This window comes from Mesocricetus auratus, unplaced genomic scaffold (assembly GCF_017639785.1).
Source record: "Mesocricetus auratus isolate SY011 unplaced genomic scaffold, BCM_Maur_2.0 Super-Scaffold_100006, whole genome shotgun sequence".
NCBI lineage: Eukaryota > Metazoa > Chordata > Mammalia > Rodentia > Cricetidae > Mesocricetus > Mesocricetus auratus.
This window is the reverse complement of record NW_024429190.1, coordinates 15,268,617-15,282,223: the sequence shown is the minus strand read 5'-3', so window position 1 is coordinate 15,282,223 and position 13,607 is coordinate 15,268,617. Positions and strand designations below refer to the sequence as shown.

The window sequence follows — 13,607 nt, the reverse complement described above, 5'->3', positions numbered from 1 at the left end:
TCAGCCAAACAGTTTATAGTTAATATAAGTCTTTGTGTGTTTATTTGGAGCTGAAGGGCAGTGGGACCAGGAAGAACAGGATCCTCTTTCTACATGGGAGCGAGAAGAAGGAGAACAAGAGAGAGAGAGAAGAGAGGGAGATGCCAGAGGCCAAAAGCCAGGCAAGCCACCCAGCCAGGCATGAGGAGGCAGGAAATTAAGACATACAGAAAAGGAAGGAAGGAAGGAAGGAAGAAAGGAAGGAAGGAAGGAAGGAAGGAAGGAAGGAAGGAAGGAAGGAAGGAAGGAAGGAAAAAAGTAAGCTAGGTCAAGCATTAATAACTAGTAAGAAGTCTCTTTGTCTGGTTGGAGAGACGGCTCAGAGGTTAAGAACATGACTGATCTTCTGGAGATATTGAGTTTAATTCCCAGCTACAACGTGGTGGCCCACAACCGTCTGTAATGAGATCTGGTGCCCTCTTCTGGCCTGCAGGCATATATGCAGACAGAACACTACATATATAACAAATCTTTTTAAAAAAGTTTCCATGTCGGCTCTCTGCTCCTCCCTATTCTAGACACAGCCGCATCTCTTTGTGCAGTGCCAGCCTCGTTCCTGAGACACAATGGTGAAGGTCAGAGTGAACGGATTTGGCCATATTGGACGCCTGGTTACCAGGGCTGCTGTCACTTCTGGCAAAGTAGAGACTGTTGCCATCAATGACCCCTTCATTGACTTCAACTACATGGTCTACATGTTCCAGTATGACTCTACCCATGGCAAGTTCAAAGGCATAGTCAAGGCTGAGAATGGGAAGCTTGCCATCAATGGGAAGGCCATCACCATCTTCCAGGAGCAAGATCCTGCCAACATCAAATGGGGTGATGCTGGTGCCGAGTATGTTGTGGAGTCTACCTGCGTCTTCACCACCATGGAGAAAGCTGGGGCTTGAAGTGTGGAACCAAGAGAGTTATCATCCCCGCACCTTCTGCTGATGCCCCCATGTTTGTGATGGGTGTAAACCATGACAAGTATGACAACTCCCTTAAGATTGTCAGCAATGCGTCCTGCACCACAAACTGCTTAGCCCCCCTGGCCAAGGTCACCCATGACAACTTTGGCATTGTGGAAGGACTCATGACCACAGTCCATGCCATCATGGCCACCCAGAAGACTGTGGATGACCCCTCTGGGAAGCTGTGGCATGATGGCCCGTGGGGCTGCCCAGAACATCATCCCTGCATCCACTGGTGCTTCCAAGGCTGTGGACAAGGTCATCCCAGAGCTGAACAGGAAGCTCACTAGCGTGGCCTTCTGTGTTCCTACCCCCAACGTGTCCATCGTGGATCTGACAAGTGGAGAAAGCTGCCAAGTATGAAGCCATCAAGAAGGTGGTAAAGCAGGCATCCGAGGGCCCACTGAAGAGCATCCTGGCCTACACCAAGGATCAGGCTGTCTCCTGTGACTTCAACAGTGACTCCCACTCTTCCACCTTTGATACTGAGGCTGGCATTGCTCTCAATGACAACTTTGTAAAGCTCATTTCCTGGTATGACAATGAATTCGGCTACAGCAGCAGGGTAGTGGACCTCATGGCCTACATGGCCTTCAAGGAACAAGAGACCCACCCTGGACCATCCATCCCCAGCAAGGACTTGAGCAAGAGAGAGGCCCTGGCTGCTGAGCAGTCCCTGTCCAGCAACCCCCCACACTGGTCATCTCCCTCACAGTTTCCATCCCAGATCCCCAGAATAAAGGAGGGGCTTAGGGAGCCCTGCTCTCTTGAATACCGTCAATAAAGTTCACAACACCCATAAAAAAAAAGTCTCCGTGTCATGATTTGGGAGCTGATTGGTGGCCCAAAAGAAAGCCTGTACACCTCCTTAAGGAGAACCTTCCTGGAGACACCACTGTGTAGAATCCCTAACTGGGGAGAGGCCCTCCTTCAGTGAATACCTTCCTAAGGAAAAAAACCCTGACAAACTCTCCCTCCATGGAAAGGCCTCCCTCCTGGCAGACTTCTCTGATGGAACTCTCTCTAAGGAGACCTCACTGAAGAGATATACCTCAGGAGACTTGACTAGAATTCCCAAGATGAGACCTCCCTCAGGATAACATCCCTGAGGAGACTATTTCTGGGGGCATCTCCTTGAGGAGACCCCCCCTCTGATAATGCCCTGGTAAGTACACCCAAAGAAGACAGGCCTGCATTAGAAGACCCTTCTAGAGGAGACCAGCCTGAAATAGTTCCCCTTAGGGCATCTCCCTGAGGAAACTCCCTGTGGAGATCCTTCGGGGATCTGTCAGAAAAGACCATCTCCATGAAGTCTCCGCCAAGGAAACCTGTCTGAGAGACTTTCTCAGGTGATCTCCCTGAGGAGAACTTGAGTGGACAGTCTCTACAGGGAGGTTTGCCTTAAGTCTTGGGAGGGAACACCTGTTCATGAGTCCTACCTGTGGATACCTGAGAGAAGATTCTCCATAACAAGATGTCCCTGAAGACATGGTTATGACTTGAATACATAATGTCCTCCCATGGCTCTTGTGATGAAAGCTTAGTGCCCAACTAGTGCCACTATTCTGAATAATTTTGGGAATTTCACAAGGTAGGACCTAGCCAAAGGAAGTAGTGGAGGTGTGATTCTCTCTCTCTCTCTCTCTCTCTCTCTCTCTCTCTCTCTCTCTCTCTCTCTCTCTGTCTCTGTGTGTGTGTGTGTGTGTGTGTGTGTGTGTGTGTGTGTGTGTGTGTGTGTGGTCTCCTTCCTCTCCACTGTGAGGTAAACAGCTTTCTTCTTTATATACTACACCATGTTCTGCTACAGAATAATGTCTCTGGAACATGAGACAAGATAAATCTTCCCTTCTTTTATGAGGTTTGTTCAGTATTTGTGTCAAACTCATGAGAAAGCTAACGCAGAAAACTGATACCCAAGAACTGAGATCATTTCTGTGACTAAATCTGAAGACATGGCTTGTGAGCCTTTGGAGCTGGTATCTAGAAGAATATGCAAATGTTTGAAGATGCAGGCTAGGGAAGCCCTACAATGCCGGCAGCACAGCTTCATGGGTGATTCTAATGGGAGCTCAGAAGAGAAGAATGCTAATAGAAATAACAGGGCTAGAGAGATAGCCCAGTGGTTAGGAGTACTTACAGAAAACCCATATGGCATCTCACAACTATGTGGCTCCAGTTCCAGGGGATCTGATGTTCTCTTTTGGTCTCCACAAGCACAGGCACACACACGCGGACACACACACACACACACACACACACACATACATATAAAATGAAAAGATATGATTTATCTATATTTCTTTTTGTCTTGAGCTCTTGAGTGAGACCTAATTCAAAAATAATGGATTCTTGGGCACAGAAAATTTCAAGACAGCATATCATAAAGCTATTGTTTTATTTGTTTGTTTGTTTGTTTGTTTGTTTTTGGGCACCCAAAATGTAAGTTTTTGGACCATGGAACATCTACTTAGATTTCAAAGGGCAGAGAAGCCTGCCAATTATAACAAGGTCAGGGTCCCTACAGGTATCTCCTGGGAACATTGCATTAAGTCACAAGAGTAAATTCCTAAATTTCAGTGGGAACTCCAGATCATTAGAAATGCCAGGAATATGGGGATGTCTTTTGAGAGCCAGCACAACCAGTGGAGCCAGTCTGGGAGAGAAGCCTGTGGATACAAATATCAAGGCCATAAAAACAGGAATACCCATGCCTGCTAGAATTGGCATCACACTGCAGAGATCCTGGGCATGGATGGCCAGGGTGATGTTTGCCATGTTGGGCTTTCATATTGCTTGGCTCTTTTGGAACAGGGACATTTACTTTATTATGTACCGGAAGTATGCAACTTATGGGAGTTTGTGTGTGTGTGTGTGTGTGTGTGTGTGTGTGTGTGTGTGTGTGTGTGTATGCATTCACAGTGCCCTGGCTTGGTTTCCTACTGCCATGACCAAAAGCAACTAGGGAAGGAAAGGGCTTATTGTCTGCACATCATGCACAATTGACCACTGAAGGTAGTCATGGCAGGAACTCAAGAGCGGAGGCAGGAACCATGGAGGAAAGCTGCTGAATACCACCCAGGACCACCTGCCTAGGGGAAACACCACCCACAGAGGGCCACCCCCCCACATCAATCATTAATCAGCAAGAAGCCCCTGCAGACTGTAAGGCCAATGTGGTAGAGGAAATCTTTCAGCTAATATTCCCTCTTCCTGGATGGCTCACTCTAGCTTGTGTCAAGTTGACAAAACAACAACAACAACAACAAAAAACTAATCAACACACACAGATTTTTTTGCCTGATTCTGAGAGGAAACTTTGAACTTAAACTTTTGCACAATGTTGAGAATTATTAAGACTTCGGATCTTAAGGTCTAAAGAGATTCATAGTAGTCAAGAGCACTTGCTATTCTTCCAAAGGACCCAAGTTCAGTTCCCAGCACCCATCTAGTGGCTTACGACCTCTCCGCAACTCCAGCTCCAGATGAGCTCCATCCAGACAGAACATGCCCATCATCCCAGACATGACACTTATGTCAGCACCACCCCCTGCAGAGCTGAGAGCCACCTGACTTCCCACCATAGACAGTGTGGCTTCTTTCGCAACTTCGTGCAGACAATGGTTTGTCCTGGCATGCAGGGGCCGGCTGACAGTGTACAGCAGCACACTGTAGTAGTACTTTCTCATCTGGACTGCCAGCCCACAAATCAGAACACAGGGACTTATTATTAATTATGAAAGCTCAGCCTTAGCTTGGGATTGTTCCTAACGAGTTCTTATAACTTAAATTAACCCATTTTTTAATGTATGTTCTTCCACAAGTCTCATTACCTCGTCTTCGTATTTCCCATCCTGCTTTCTCCATGTCTGACTGGCAACTTGACTTCCCAGAGTCCTCTCTCTGCTTAGAAGTCCCACCTATACTCTCCTGCCTAGCTATTGACAGTTCAGATTTTTATTACACCAATCATAGCAACACACCTTCACAAAACGTACAAATATCCCATAACGACACACCACAGATGTAACCAGAGAGATGCGGCCAGAAGACCAAGCCTTCCAGTTTTCAGGTATATAACAGGTCCCTAAACTGATACCGTGTTAGAGACATCAACGAACCATTCTGATCTAAGAGCCCAGCATGTAGACCCCCAAACCTGCCAAAATGAGAACAACACAATCCATAATAGTGCATAGTTTTGGGGGCATTCCCTAAATATACTAACCTTGTCTTTTGGCTTCTGTAGCTTCACTTATTGCTAACTGTTTTTGCTACCTGAAATGTGTCAACCAGGATATGGCTTTTGTACACAAAAATCCAGAAAAAATAAGGCTCATGGCCACACAATTTGGGCAAGTTTCCTGTGTAGCCCACTGGCTAATGAATAAAAACTTTGTATTGCTGGGCAGTGGTGGTGCACACCTTTAATCCCAGCAGGTGGATCTCTGTGAGTTAGAGGCCAGCTTGATCTACAGAGCTAGTTCCACAACAGGCTCCAAAGATACACAGAGAAAACCTGCCTCAAAAAACAGAAACAAAAACAAAAAACAAAAAAACAACAACAGGTAGAACCCACTGTCTAAACTACAGTTCCACACTATTTTCCTGGGGTACACAAGGATATACACACTAGAGACTTGAGGTGTTAATATAGAATCCAGCACATGCCATGGCACAACTGCTGGGTTTTAAATGCTAAAGACTTAATCCTTTGGGCACTACACCCCCAAACTGAGCATCATGTAAGGAAAGAAAGTCAAGTTAGCATCAGACTCCTGCTCAGCAGCAGTCAATACTAGAAAGAACAGAAATGAAGCTTCTTTATCTGAATGGCACTTGTCTTGGGTAGAATTATGCTCTCCCACACCACCCCCAAATATGCCTGAGTCCTAACCTATGGGCCTGTGAATGTATCCTAATTGCAGATATAATCCAGTTAGGACACAACCATGCTCCATATGGGTAGTCCTAGTCCCATACACCTGTTGCCCTTATGAGAAGAAAAAGGAAAACCACAGACACAGAAAGACAGATGTGTTGGTAAGCAATAGGACCCAGGAGGAATGTGTATAGCATCCAGTACCTCCAGCTAGAGAACACAACGCTGCTGGTATTTGTCGAAGGAGCTGTGGCCTCCAGAAGGATGAGGGGATAGAGTTCTGATGTTGCTGTTAAGCTCCCTGTTGTAGGACTTGGTTAAGCAAGCTCCAGGAAATCTGCACAGTCCTCATGGAATGAAGCTGAAGTTTTTACTCAGCTCTCCTGTTCAGCTGTCCTCAGGCACAAAGGCTGTTGTGAGGGTTTCATGTTTGAGGTCACGAACATGTGTTGAACTGTTGAGCCTATGTGCGCATGCATGTTCCTGAAGAGGAGCTCTCCTACTACCAGAGCAGGGGAGCAAGTTTAGAAAGGGTTGGCAGCAATCATTAAATGTAATTAATCACAGACCCAAAAAAATGATCAAAAGTAGGAATGTGACCTGCTGATATGGCCTGGCGATAAAGTGCTTGCCCAGCATACATGAGGCCCTGAATTTGATCTCTAGCACCAGAAAAAAATATGGAAATAAAAGAGCATAACAGAAATTGAATAAAAACGTTGCATAGTACAATGATACAAGAATCGGTAACAACAAAACACAGAAGGAGGTGGGACACATTTAGCTGCCAGGGCTCCTTGTTGACTGCCAAAAATTAGAGGGTAACAACATGGACAAATGGAGGAGACCAGATGGCCAGTTTATAGTACAGAGCGAGCACTACAGACAGAGTGACTAATGGAGGCGAAAGGGGAGCTAAGAGTAACAACTGAACCTCCCCCAGCACACATCAACACACACACACACAATGCCTAGGTAGGTAAGCTTGGGGCAGAAGGAGCCGACTGCCCAAAAAAATGGCGGGGCCAGGGGCAGCCAAGGTAGGAGATGCACTTGGGAACCTAGGACTTCACCCACAAGCACTAAGCACACACACCCCTCTTCTCAACTGTGCACAGCATCAAGCTACATGTACATCCTCTCTAAACAAGGGGAAAAGTTTCTCTCTTTCCTAATAACCACCAAACCTGGGCAGTTCCTATTGTACATAGTCCCAGCATGTCCAGTAGGAATGTTGCAGGGCCAATCTGGCCTGAACTAGTTTTGAGCATACATACAGCAGCAAGACAAACTGATCCTTGAAGCAAACTTTTGGGGGAAAGTCCCTACTTACCATCTTGCATTTGCCTAAAGTCAGTTGAATTGAGGGAAAAGATATGTGCGGTGAGCAAAAGCTAAGCAGAGAGCGCCCCCCATACCCCCAGCAACCAAACGCCCCCTCCTGAACCCCATAAAAGGAAGCCCTGAAACAATAACCAGTGGCCTTGAGTGCTGGCTCCCATGTGGCCTTGTCCCTCTTGACAGAAATAATTCCCTTTTTTAAGTTGTGATTTATTTTTAATCTATGTGTCTGTCCGTATTGTATGCTGTGTGTGCTGGAGATAGTTACAGGGACTATGAGCAGCCCAGTGTTGGCACTGGGAATTAGACTTCTGTCCTCTGCAAGAGTGGCAAACTCTCTTCATCATAGAGTCAGTTTCCTAGCCCAAAAATGAAGAAAAGTAGCCATCTTACTAAGCTGTTCCTTCCGGATTTTCATCTGTGTGTGTGTGTGTGTGTGTGTGTGTGTGTGTGTGTGTGTGTGTGTGTGTTTACATGTGTGAATGTCTGTGCTTTCTTTCTGATCTGTATTTATTTGCTGTGAGCACGGTTTCCTTGCTACTTTGTAGTCTCTTAGGAGCTTTTGTTTCAATTCTTTGAATAAGAGCACAATATCCTGGAAACAGAAGCTCAGACCCAGATCACCAGTAACATGGTCACGGGCAAAGACCTGCAGCAGTGGGTGTATGGCCCCGGTTGTAACCAATGACATCCCTTCCCAACCCAATTTAAACTCCTTGACCCCCATTTCTCTATGTATGATACTCAGACAAATAACATTGAGGGGCCCATGGGAAATGAAGAACTGGGATCTCTCTTGCATAGAACCGTAGCACCATTATACCTTCAGGACCCAACGACTCTAGAGTCACAGACCTGAGAAGAGCCAGGCATCATCCCTACCCCCAGACTGGCTCTGCCAGGCCAGCTGGATAACCTCAGGGCCAACACTTCCTCTCCAGGGATGATATGTTACAAAGCCCGAGGAGCTTAGGGTCCAAGACTCTGGGTAAAGGGTCCTGGTGTGGGTAGGAAGCTGGACCCCTATCCACCAGGCCCAGAGAATGGGCTGGCACTCTGTAAGTGGAAGATGCTATGACTTGAGTCCAGCTGACTCACCACACTGTGTCTCTCCAAGGACAACAGTTCCCAGCTCATTTCCAGAGTAGCCACTCAGAAAATCCTTGATGACAGAGCACTCGCTGACAGTCCCAAAGTACCAGAAGGGAGGCAGGGAGGGGAGCAGATTCCAGATCAGGGTTTCCTGAGACACACCTAGTGCCCACACCCAGCTGCCTGTGCTTTAGATCAGAAGGCAGTACAGGGCACAGGCTCGGACCACAGGAAAGGCATGAGCCTCTTGAGCTACCACTCAGCCCTGAGATTGACAGACATCAAGTACAGAGATTCAGAAGCTTAAAGAAACACAGGTAGAGGGCTAGAGAGATGGCTCGTTAGTTAAGAGCCCTGGTTGCTTTTCCAGCAGCAACATGGTGGCTAACTCTCTAACTCCCAGTAGATCTAACACCCTCTCTGGCCTCTACAGGCACAGTGGTGCACAGACATACATGTAGCCAAAACACTCGCGCATGTGAAAAATTTTGGAGAAATGAAAAGAAAAAGAAACACAGCTAGAATGAGGGAAAAGCCAAAAGGTCCTAATGGTGAGATGAAGGGCCCAGCTTGCCCCCTCTTCTTGCCAAGCTCCTGGGGGAGTTTGGGGGCAGGTGTCTGGACTCTGCCCTTTGGAGAGGTGCCAGGGGAGGTCTGTCCCTCTGTTTTTGTCCCTGTCCCTTCCCAGGTTGACTGTGCTCTACCAAAGCCATAGGGACTCTCTTGCAGTCAGCTCATGGGGCCATCTCAGTAGATACAAGAGAGTATTGGAAAAAATTCAGGTCTTGTTCTTAAGAAAAAGCATTAGCCATCCAGAAAAAAAAGACACACTGTCCCTCCGATAAAGTCTATCTGGCAAAAGCCACAGGCAATAATCACAGTTAATGAGAAAATGCTGAAAGCTCACGGGGCGAGATTGGCAAGCAGGCAAAGATGCCGTGAGTCTGCTGCTGCTCAGTGCCAGCCTGGGCGTGGCACACAGCTCAGGGAGCAAGTTGGGGAGAGCCTTTAAAGAAAGCAGCAAAAAACCTTTATTCAAAGCCCACATGGCTGTTGAGAACAAAAGACCCAAAGGAATCCACGGGAGATTAAAAGGAGAGATTAAGAACCAAGGTTGTAGACAAGGTGATGTGGTTGGCTCTCCCTGCTCATCAAACTTGGCTGGCCAGGACTCTTCCCTGGTCTCAGCATGGCCTATGGAGTGGAGCACTTCAGTTACCTAAAACCCCAGGCAAAGGACAAGAAGAAGGTGCAGTGCAGGAAACGAAGAGGCAGGAAAAAGTGAATGGAAGGAAGGAGCGCTGGCAGAAGCCAGAGTTGCACCATAGCAGCAGGAAAGTCAGGAAGCCTGCTTTTCTTCAGCTCCCGAGGATGAATAAAGCTTTGTTATTGTGGGAAGAGGAGGTGGAAATTCTTTAGGAATTTAGCAAACTGATTGGATTTAAAATCCATACACCTGATTCTATTTACTTCTCTGCTTTTAGCCCCAATGTTAGAAAAGAAATGTTTGGAATCCTGAGCTGGGGAGATGGCTCCATCAGTAAGTAAAACCATATCCCTGCAAGTATGCGAAGACCCTGGATTTAAAAGGCTGGGTGGTTCAGCAGGAGTTTAGGAGTGCTGAGGAGGCAGAGACAGGCCCTTGAGCTCATTGTCCATTCCAGTCACCCTATTTTATAACTCCCAGACCAGTGAGAGACCCTACCTCAAAACACAAGGTGGATGTATCCTAAGGAATAACACCCTAATCTGGGCTCGGTGGGGCACATCTTAAATTCCAGCACTCAGAGGCAGAGGCAAGCAGATAGCTGAGCTTAAGGTCATATGATATGCATGGTGAGACTCTGTGTAAAACAAATAAATAAATAAACTTTTTTTAAATGAGAAAAAATAATTGAAGCATAACATATAGTAGAAGGCAATAAGTATTTTAGAGAATACTGGCAGGGTGGGGTAGTTTGCAGAATGAGCAGTTTTCTTGATATTTTACTGCAATAAGTATTTTAGAGAATACTGGCAGGGTGGGGTAGTTTGCAGAATGAGCAGTTTTCTTGATATTTTACTGCAATAAGTATTTTAGAGAATACTGGGAGAGTGGGGCGGTTTGCAGAATGTGCTGATGGCCAGGGAAAGCTGCATTGAGGTTGAGACACAAGAGCAGCTAAAACATTCTAGAAGTGGTAAAGATGGGGTGTGTCTTGTGGTATATCAAGGAGTATTTACAAATCCTTCATAACGAAGGCAGTGCGGAACTGGGTGGAGAAGTCTGTAATACCAGACGAGAAGTCCAGCCCTTGCTCATGACAATCAAGGCAGACACACATTGGCAAAGAACGGACTCTGCAGGGAGTGACTGTGGACAGCAGGTCTCTGATACAGGGGAAAGTGAAGTTGTTCTCTGTCCTCGGAAACCAACATCAGGGACATTGAAAGGCAAAGTCATAGTGCATTTAGAAGATCTTGTTAAAAAAATATATGTTCATGACCTTGAACCGCAGAGATTTCTTAAAGGTGCAAGAGCCCAGCCTTGGCAGCCCACACCTTTAACCCCAGCACCCAGTAGGCAGAGGCAGGTGGATCTCTGAGAGTTCAAGGCCAGCCTGGTCTACATAGTGAGTTCTAGGAGAGTCAGGCCTATGTAGAGAAACCTTGTATCAAAAGGCAAAAAGAAAAGAAAGGAAGAGAGGGAGGGAGGGAGAGAAAGGAAGGAAGGAAGGAAGGAAGGAAGGAAGAAAGAAAGAAAGAAAGAAAGAAAGAAAGAAAGAAAGAAAGAAAGAAAGAGGGAAGTGCATTCAAGAAACACCAACAACTAGAGGAAAATGCTGATAACATCAAACGTATTAAAATGTCTAGGTTGGGAGTAAAGCTCTTCGCATGTGGTGCTCGGGGCTCAATCTTCTGCACCGAAGACAGAGAGTGTTGTAATTTATTTAAAAACAAGGCGAAGAGAAGTCACATCATGCAACAAGGCTCACATAGGAGATTTTTTTGTTTGTTTGTTTGTTTTAGTTTGGTTTAAGTTTGGTTTTTTGAGACAGGGTTTCTCTGTGTAGCTTTGGAACCTGTCATTAAACTCGCTCTGTGGACCAGGCTGGCCTCGAACTCTCAGAAATCCACCTGCCTTTGCCTCCTGAGTGCTGAGATTAAAGGGGTGCACCACTACCACCACCTGGGAGGTGGGCAAGGCCCACCTTTTAAAGGAGAATGTATGGAATGTGCACAAGGGGTACCCTTAGTGGCTGCAGCTGAGGGCATATCCTGTCAGGACCCAAGGGCAGGCCAGTACAGATGCTTGAATACTAACAGAGAGAAACAGAGGGAGAGGGCCGTCTATGTATCCAAGAGAATCACAATTAGAATGAGAGCTTTCTTCCAGGATGGGAAGTGAGACTATAGCAACACTAGTGTCTACTGAGAGAACTCCCCCAAGAGGATAACAAGAGGCAGGAACAATGGCGAGCTGAAGCATTGCCTGAGAACCTCAGAACCCAGCTAACCTAAACAGTTGGCACAGAACAGGGTCACACTATTGTCATGATCAATTCAAAAATCAACAGCTACAGATTAAACCTGCAGCAGGTGTGACTACAGATTACCAACCCGATAGGAACAGTCAGCCAGCATTAGAGTGGATAACAGGTATCCATGCTCTCTATACCCTGCCACTTCTAGAAGACAGTTCTGAACTGTCTCCCTGGGATGAGGAAATGCAAACTAATGACCCAGAAATTCCATTCCTAGGTCAACAAATGCTCCAGAGAAATGCAAACTCATTCACACATGCCTGTCCTTCGCAGCACTGCTGACAACTGCCATAAGTCCCAAAGGTCAGACATAAGCCCAAAGCCCACTGTGAGTAGGATGGATAAATGAGCATAGTAGGTTCACACAAAGGAATCTCATCTAGCCTGGGAATGTGTGAACAGGAGCGGCGTGACACAGAAGTTCCACAGACAGGACATGGACAAAAGGATACTTTTGTCAGAAAGAGTATGTGCAGTGCAATTGTTAGTAAAATGTTCAAAAGCTGCCGCCAACATTGTAAAACTACAAAAGCACAAGGAAGTGATTGATGTTAAGGGGAATGGAAGGAGTAGAATTGGGAGGAAGGCAGATGCCTTAGGACTAGTGACCCAACTGCATGTATGTGGGTTACACGTTTCCTCATGTGTCAGATTTTACTCTACATGGTTTCCATGTCCTGAACATGCCTGTTCTGTAATAGCCCTTTGAGCCAGAAGCTGGGCTACCTCTCCAGTCCCCTACATCCCATCTTGATCTGGCAGGGGCCTGTTTGGGATCTGGAAGATGCATCCACACCTGGCCCTTGTTGGGTGAATGAATGACTGAGGATAGATGGAGGAAAAGGGGCTCTTTACTGTGGCTGTGAGAACTCCTGCCAATGCTGCTCTTGTGCCAAATCTTCAATGAGAATTGTCTTTCCACATGAGCCTCTGCTGCAACTCGACAAGAGGCTCTGGGTGGACTATCACAGCCTTTGCTGTACTGCTGTCCAGATGTGGGAGTAGCCCTCTGAATGTCAAGCCCAGGCTCTCTGTTACCTCACTGGGGAGACTCCCAGTATATCTGTGCATGCCTGTGGCAGGAAGCAGACTCTAACAGCCTCAGACCTCTTGGTAGTTGCTTTCCACTATCAGGGCTGACCCCTATGTGGCCACCTGCTGAACATCCCAGCCAGATGTCCATTACATTCCTGCTTAAGGACTTCTGCTATGCATGCGAGTCCCAGGACAGACCACACAGGCTAAAGGGAGACTGGCCAGGAACCTAAGCCCCACTGCACTTCAGCACTTAAAGGTCCTTAATTCTTGCTCCAAATGGTGAACCACCCTAGAAGTATGTTCTGTCAATGTTACATTATGTCTTCTCATTTACCCAGGAGCCTTTCTGTAGAGTCCTGTCTGTGTTAGAAAGAATCATGAGAAAGACTTTAATGACGCTTCAGTTTGTAATCATGCCCATCATCGTCTGAGAGCTGCTTTCACATCCCTGCTTTGTAGGTGACCTCAGAGCAGAGCTGGGAGGCAGACCCACCCATCTGTGAGTGAGATGTCACAGGGTGGTCAGTGCACTGGTGGAACAGCACTTCGATGCCTGGTGAGGGATCCCCTGTAGGGAAGGGGCTGCGGGTCATGGAGTGATACAATTGTTGGTGGCTAAGGGTTGCTTTTCTATACACTGGCCTTGGCAAATAAGCATGCCTAGCACAGGACTGATCTCATTTGTTACTTATTTTGTTACTTTGTTACATTACTTTGACACACAGGAATGGCCAGGAA

At 46.7% G+C, this 13,607-nt stretch overlaps 1 pseudogene; it reads left to right on the top strand.

Annotated features, from left to right (window-relative positions):
• Nucleotides 1–605: 605 nt before the first annotated feature.
• Nucleotides 606–1,786, top strand: LOC101830146 (annotated as a pseudogene).
• The last annotated feature ends 11,821 nt before the right edge of the window (nt 1,787–13,607 follow it).